The sequence below is a fragment of the Fragaria vesca genome, linkage group LG4, assembly GCF_000184155.1.
Source record: "Fragaria vesca subsp. vesca linkage group LG4, FraVesHawaii_1.0, whole genome shotgun sequence".
Taxonomy (NCBI): domain Eukaryota; kingdom Viridiplantae; phylum Streptophyta; class Magnoliopsida; order Rosales; family Rosaceae; genus Fragaria; species Fragaria vesca.
In genome coordinates, this window is record NC_020494.1 from 1583896 (window position 1) to 1590814 (window position 6919).

Below are 6919 nucleotides of genomic sequence, written 5' to 3' on the forward strand. Positions count from 1 at the left end.
CTTGACCCGGTCCAAACTTAAAACACCCACAAAATAAAGCCTACAAGAATTTACCTTTTTTACCAATATAGTCATTTTCGTTTTTAGACCATAACTTCTTCATACGAACTCCGTTTTAAGCGTGCCGCGTGTCCACAAACTCTGTTTAACGTCCTCTACAACTTTCATGAAGAAAGTTTTCCCAAATTCCAAACGGAAGAAAAAGTCAACTTTAGGATCCTTAAGTAGTAAACGGTTACTCAACACGGAAAAAGACCAAAATAACACCAAAGTAAATAGCCGTAAAATAACTTAAAAACCGGGGTGTGACATATAATGAAAATAGTAGATGTGTCTTATGTTAAATGTAGAGTTACAAATTTTACCTTGGGTTGATTCAATCTCAAGAACAATTTTGATTTCTAGAAAGTCTACTTTTCTAATGAAAATAGTAGATGTGTCTTATGTTAAATGTGACTTTCGACTTGTAACATTTTCTGTGATATTTTTCGTAACAGTAGTAGATGTTTCTTATGATAGTTGTAGACAGTCTCAAGAATCATTTTGATTTCCAGAAAGTCTACTTTTGTGTGATTTTGCTCATCTGAATGGTAGATATTTCTAATGAAAACTGTAGATATAGAGAGACTTAACGGAGAGTTAACGGTGTTAGTTTGCTTTAACCTGTTATAACAAGTCAAAACTGGTTGGGTATCCATACCTTAAGGCACACAAGTGGCACCCAACAAACAATTTGAATTATGTTCTAGGATATTCTGTATCTTTCTAGATATTCTTTATGTGTGCCTTGGCCTTATGCCAATAGGATATGTAGTTTGACTAGATCTATGTATTCTTATCCTTACCATATTGGTATTGTGTAATTCCTTATATAAAGCCTCTTATCAATGAATAATACACACATCTTTCACGATTCTCTATTCTGAAATATCTCTCACTTCATTATGTTATCATGCACATTGTTCTAACCCTAGAGCCAATAGGCCACAATTTGTTTTCTAAACCCTAAAAACAATTTTTTTTTCTTTTCAAACCAAAAGTTCCCGGCCCTGCCTCGGTCCCTACACTGTCGTTGCTCCCAACCCGTCGCTTCCCAGCCGTCAGCTCCGCCTTCTTTTCTGGTTTCGCCGATCAAGCTTTAGATCAAGAAATCCGAGTAGTTTGAAGAAATTTTACGGTATGTTTTAAATCCTAAACTCTTCAAAGTTCAATAAGGGGAGATAAAGTGTTTTCTCCCTTTCTCCATCTCCATTCTATGGTTGGGATTTTGTGCGTGCAGGTACCAAAACCCCAGAATTTTATTCGCGGGTCAAGAGTATGTTTGATCACTCTTGCTTCCTTGTTCGGGTTCTATATGATCAACCTCGACCTTTCTCCGGATTGTGTTTGATCAATCCGAGCCCTTTGTCGAATTGTGTTTGATCAATTAGCGGCTTTTCCGTATTATGTATGATCAATCCGAAGGACAAACCATTAAAAGCATTGTTTGTGACCTCTATCGAGTCTCATAACAGCTTGGTTTTGTATGCAAGAGCAACGTAACATTCTGCTCCTTTAAGTTTTGACGTACTCGATACCTAAGGCGAATCTTTGCTTGGTAGCTGTGGAACCTTTCATTGGAAAAGATTAAACCACATGTTTGACCCCCAGGCTAACAAGCCTAGATGCCGAGATTTCACATCTCATGCGCTCAAACTCTTTGACACGCCACATCGACAAAAGCCTTCAATGGCAATCTGTACAAAAAGTAATGACCACAAAGTACTGTGGAATTGACACGACCCACCTCGAATTTCACCCTGAAACCCGGAGTAAGTGGTGCGGGGACCACCTCCAAGAAAGATATTACCGAAAAATCGGCATAACCTCCCTTGAAAATGGACAACCCTTCTTAAAGAAAACCTGCAAACACTTCCAAAAATTTTAATCCAACCTTAACTCCTGGAGCCTACGTGCTCCCCAAATACAACTACCACCAACAACACAACATTATCCAAACATCAAATATAATTATCCAAAAGATAACATAAATCCTCCAACAAATATTCTAAGACGTCAACAAGTCTTCACCCACAACCGAAATAATACACATTAAACCCAAGTATTCAGAGCTACTAACACTAGCGGAAAAAGAAACCACAGGTAGGTTAAATAGGTAACCTACTGATGAAAAGTGGTGGAAATGCGGGTGACTATGCCTCGTCTCCTACTAGGTCCAACCCGAACTCTGCAGACTGGGCATTTTAAAACGAAGGGCCTAGGGGAAACATTTGAACACGTTAGAGTGAGTGGACAAAAATAAAATAAATGAAATAATTCTTTATGCTTTCCCAATTTTATTTTTCCATAGAAAAATATGCTGCATGCGACAGCTCAAAACACTCAACACGAAAACTGGAAATTTCATGACTAGCTCCGGCCAGTCTCTAACGCTCAATAAAATACAGCCTCTCAGGCTAAAATAAAATATGTATGTATTACACTCGTCATATCCCTTGTATGAATTTTCTTGAAACAACAAAAACAAATAGAAAATTCACACAAGGCTACGACGCTTGCGTCTAACGCTCACGTCGCACCATAATGGCATTTTACCTCATTATGGTGGAAAGACGGTGTATAAATATACGCGCATATCCCCTATATAAATTATTATTTTTATATAGGGCTACGATGATTGCGTCTAACGCTCACGTCGCACCAAAATGGAATTTTACCTCAGTATGGTGGAAAAGCACGTATAGCTAGCTAGCATTCTCTCATATACATATTATTCTCATAATCATCCACATATGGATATATATATATATATATACTCACCGAAATTTTCAATTTCGGTTATTCTCCAACAACATAAATTATTTCGCATGCACATTATTTAAAACAAAAGTCCACTCACAAATTAGGCCTAAGCCTGATGTCGATCTGGGGCCTCGTCAGCTCGAGCCTCCTCACGACCTGTTCCAAATATAATATTAAGTTCCCAATTAACAATCCAATAATTAATCAAAATAGGCAAAATTACCCGAGAGCCATAAACACGCTCATCATTACCTAACTTCGATATTCTTGAATCGGAACGATCCGAACTTAAATATCATCCTCGACAGTCGTAAATATAACCTCCCAAAAATACGACTTAAATCTTACGGCCGGATTCTACATTAATTAACCGCCAAAAATACCAAACTTCGGAAATTCACAAACCTATCCAAATCTCATCCAAAAATTCCATAAATCACCTCAATATAATCCCCTTAATATTCCACATTTAAAACCCTAAAAATCTCCCAAACCGGCAGCGGCTCCGCAGGCAGCGGCGGTCGGAGGCTAAAATCAGCGACCTCCAATTCCTATGAAATTTTAACAGCATCTTACTCTCATCATGCTCTACAACTTTCCTAACTAGCACAAACCCAAAATCCAAGCCTAGCTATGCCAATCGAACAAAAACATCAAAAACGCCCTAGAGCTTCCACCTCAAATTTCTCCTTACCTGAAGCAAACCGGAGTGAGTCCTTTTAGGGCAAGGCAGCTGGGTTGGAGACCTACAAAACCATACCAAGCTTGCCCGGATTGGTGGCCCGAGGAGGGAATTCCGGCGAAAAGCTTCCCGGCGTCTCCGGCGAGTTTTCTCTTCTTCCAGCGGGCTAACGGCTCGGGGGCTAGGTCGGGGAGGGAGAGGAGGAGATCGGGGTCCGAACTGGGGTGGAGCGGCGGCCGGTGGCTGGCCGGACGGCGGCAGACGGCGGCTGGACGATCCGGCGGGGAGGAAGACTCGGGGGGGGGGCGCTGAAGGGAAAAACGGGAGAGAAGGGAGGGAAAAGGGTTGGGCCTCTCCAACCGGTCCACTCCCCATTATACCCAACTCCCACAAAAATAAAACACCCCGAAAAATAATACCCGAATAAAAATTACCTTTTACTAGCTAAAATTTACTATTTTTACCGTCGTCGTATTTTCCTCATACGAATAATCCTCCGCACATAATCGTCCCCGAAACCCCTCTAGGGACCAATTAAACTATTAACTAAATGATCGAGACGGTAAAATTCTTATTATAATCATGCTAGTAAATAAGGTAAAAATATAAGGGTCGGGATGTGACAGGAATGTACTCTACTTGTTGACACGACCCACCCCGAATTTCACCCTGAAACCCGGAGTAAGTCGTGCGGGGACCACCTCTAAGGAAAATTTACTGAAAAGATTAAGAAAATCTCCCTTGCAGATGGACAACCCTAACTCGAAAATTCCAAATTACACTCTTAATTCAACACGTCCAAACATCACATAATTATCCTTCAGAAATTCTACGCATAATATACAATAATCCCAAAGTATTCAGAGCTACTAAACACTAGCGGAAGCAAGAAAACACGAGTAGGTTGAACAGGTAACCTACTGACGAAAACTGGCAGAAATGCGGGTGACTATGCCTCGCCTCCTACTAGATCCAACCCGAACTCTGCAGACTGGGCAATTTAAAACGAAGGGCCCAGGGGAAAACATTTAATAACGTTAGAGTGAGTGGACAAAAATAAAATAATAAATAAAATATTTATGTTTCCCCAAATTAATTTCTAAGGAAAAATCGAATGCATGCCGCAAGCGATAAAACTTTTATCTCATAAAATATTGAGCCTCTCAGACTCTATAATATATGTATGTATTTACACTCGTCCATACTCCCTATATAAATTCATGGGTCTATATAGGGCTACTACGCTCGCGTCCAACGCTCACGTCACGCCTTAATGCGGTGCTACACTACGCCATCAAGGTGGACAGACGGGTGTATAAATATGTGTCCATACCCCTATATGAATTAAACACACAAATAGGGCTACTACGCTCACGTCCAACGCTCACGTCACACCATAATGCGGCTATATGCTACGCCATTAAGGTGGACAGACACATATGGCTAGCTAACATTTATATACATACTCTCTCATAAATACATATTTATATCCACCGAAAATCCCATTTTCGGTAACTCTCCAAGAGAAATAAAAATCGTCAAATTAAAATGACATTAAAATATTCTGCAACATTAATTGTTCAACCATGAACTATAGCATGCATTTATATAAAATAAATGTCCACTCACAAATTAGGCCTAAGCCTGATGTCGATCTGGGGCCTCGTCTGCTCGAGCCTCCTCACGTCCTGTTCCAAATATAATATTAATTTCCCAACCAATAATCCAATATTTAATCAAAATAGGCAAAATTACCCGAGAGCCATAAATACGCTCATCATTGCCTAACTTCAATATTCTTAAATCGGAACGATCCGAACTTAAATATCATCCTCAACAGTCGTAAATACAACCTCCCCAAAATACGACTTAAATCCTACGGCCGGATTTTACATTAATTAACCGCCAAAAATACTAAACTTCGGAAATTCACAAACCTATCCAAATCTCCTCCAAAAATTCCATAAATCACATCAATATACTCCTCTTAATATTCCACACTTAATACCCTAAAAATCTCTTAACCGGCGGCGGCGCCGCCGGCGGCTCCGCCGGCAGCGGCGGCCGGAGTCCAATTCCGGCCACCTCCAAAACCTATGAAATTTTGACAGAATAATCTCCTCATCATGCTCTACAACTTTCTTAACCAGTACATTACCCAATTCCAAGCCTAACTAGGCTAATCGAACGAAAACATCCTAAAAGCCCTAGAAAATTCAACTCCACATTTCTCCTTACCTAGCTCAAGAGGGAGTGAGCTGATTGGAGGGGTTGCTGCACGGGAGGAGGGCTACAAAACGAGCCAGGGATCGCCGGTTTTGGTGGCCAGAGGAGGGAGTTCCGACGGCCGGAAGTTCGGGGCAGCCTAGCCTTTCGGGCGGCACCGCTCTCTCACGGCGGCGCTAGGGGGGCTGTCACCGGTCCTGGAAGATAGCTGGGTCGGAGGGCAACCGAACGGGACCGGAGCGGCGGCAGATGGTGGCCGGACGGCGGCGTACGGACGGCGAGAAGTTTCCAGCGGGGGAGAGGCTCGGGAGGAAAACGGGAAGAAGAGAGGAAGAAAAAGAAAAAGTGAGGGTTGGGTTTGGGCCTGACCAACCAGGTCCATCACCTATATAACAACCCAATTCCAAAAATAAAACACCCCGAAAAATAACACCCGAATAAAAATTACCTTTTACTAGCTAAAATTTACCATTTTTACCGTCGTCGAAATTTTCTTTTACGAATAATCCTCCGCACATAATCGTCCCCGAAACCCTTCTAGGGACCAATTAAATTATTAACTCAATGACGGAGACGGTAAAATTCTTATTATAATCAGGCTAGTAAATAAGGTAAAAATATAAGGGTCGGGATGTGACAATTCTCCCCTCCTTATAAAAATTTCGTCCTCGAAATTTACATACCTGTCATTCGAAGAGATAGGGATATTGCTGCATCATTTGCTCCTCCGATTCCAAAGTAGCTTCTTTTACTTGATGACTTCTCCAAAGCACCTTGACAAGTGGGATTGTCTTATTCCTAAGCACTTGCTCCTTTCGGTCGAGAATCTGAACCGGTTCCTCTTCATAGGTCAAATCTCTCATCAAACTGATCGGCTGCTCTTGCAGCACATGAGAAGGATCGGCAATATACTTGCAAAGCATGGATACATGAAACACATTATGTATCCTAGCTAACTCTGGAGGCAAAAGTAGCCGGTAAGCAAGTGAGCCAACTCGCTCAATAATCTCATAAGGGCCAATATACCTCGGACTGAGCTTCCCACGCTTACCGAAACGCACAACCCCTTTCCAAGGAGATAATTTCAGGAACACCTAATCACCCACTTGAAATTCAAGATCTCTCCTACGGACATCCGCATAACTCTTCTGCCTACTTTGAGCAGTCTTGAGTCTATCTCTAACCACTTTAATCTTCTCATTCGTACAT

At 41.5% G+C, this 6919-nt stretch overlaps 1 pseudogene; it reads right to left on the reverse strand.

Moving 5' to 3' along the window:
- Positions 1 to 6919, reverse strand: part of LOC101307111 — a pseudogene marked incomplete at both ends in the record, with an annotated part of 109806 nt that overhangs the window by 99670 nt on the left and 3217 nt on the right.